Source organism: Plasmopara halstedii (genome assembly GCF_900000015.1).
Source record: "Plasmopara halstedii genome assembly, contig: Scaffold_470, whole genome shotgun sequence".
Taxonomy (NCBI): domain Eukaryota; phylum Oomycota; class Peronosporomycetes; order Peronosporales; family Peronosporaceae; genus Plasmopara; species Plasmopara halstedii.
Window position 1 is genome coordinate 731,241 of NW_020187390.1, and position 1,062 is coordinate 732,302.

At 54.9% G+C, this 1,062-nt stretch overlaps 1 protein-coding gene across 1 annotated transcript in view; it reads left to right on the forward strand.

Moving 5' to 3' along the window:
• Positions 1 to 1,062, forward strand: part of PHALS_10352 (protein kinase domain protein) — a gene marked incomplete at both ends in the record, with an annotated part of 2,960 nt that overhangs the window by 946 nt on the left and 952 nt on the right. The gene's annotated exons all lie outside the window — the stretch shown is intronic.

Consider the following 1,062-nt stretch of genomic DNA (forward strand, 5'->3'; position numbering starts at 1 on the left):
AGTGACCTTGATAACGTGGAACGCTGTCTAGTCTAAGACTTGGATGCAAGGTATGACCTCATCCTAGGAATGGCATGGTTGGAACACCATGAGCCATGAATTGATTGGAGGTCAAAGACCTTGGGCGCTACGCGCACGTCTCCTGGTGGAGCTTTGGCGAGTCATGAATTCACCTCTGCTAGGAGACAAAAGCGCTATTGGCGAGAGCAGTGGACCAAGACGGTCAACGTGCTTGACATTGGAATGATCGAGTAGGTAGACACCAATGGTGTATCGGAAAGGAGTTCCGAGCGTGGCTCACGGGCTGATCGTGGAGTGGCACGTAACCCACTGAGCGTTGCCCAAGTTTCGGAGCAGTCGCTGCACGTCATGCGTGACATGGTCTAATGGCCGAGGCATCGAGGGCGAGGCCCCCGTGATGCACGTGAAGTGGTACGAAAACCACTGAGCACTGCTCTCGTTGCGAAGTAGTCGCTGCATGCCATTGGTGGCTTGGTCGGACGAGTCCGAGGTTTCTCGGGCACGGCCCTTCGGATGCGCGTGGAGTGGCACGTCATCCACTGGACGAAGACTGCGGGGTTAGCAGCTCTTCGTCGGATGTTGTAAATGACATTGGATCTCCAAAGAAGCAGACAGTGAGGGTGACACCGGACGATGCGGAGTGCGTGTTCATCCTGGTCTCACCGAAACATAGAACCTCTGTACAAAGGCGACGGCGTCGCCGTATGCTGGCTGCAAGACACCGGACGTCGACCCTGATCCAGGGTGTGTCTTCCGTAGATGAAGGTGCACAGTTATACACTCTCGTCAACGGTATGACGGGGGAGAAAGATGGCGACGTCGGCCTCGAGGCTATGCCTGCGGTAGATACTCTTTTGAGCTGGACGATATGTCTCTTGAAGAGTTCGGCAGTGCCTTAAAGGCAGGCGGTTTGGCCGAAGCGGTCATACGAGGAGATAAACTCGTCATCGCTTCTGGATGAAGCTGTCTTGGAAGACACCAAAAGAGTGCTGAACGCACGGAGTGGATCGTCGATCCTACGGAATCCCTTGGATCCGTACT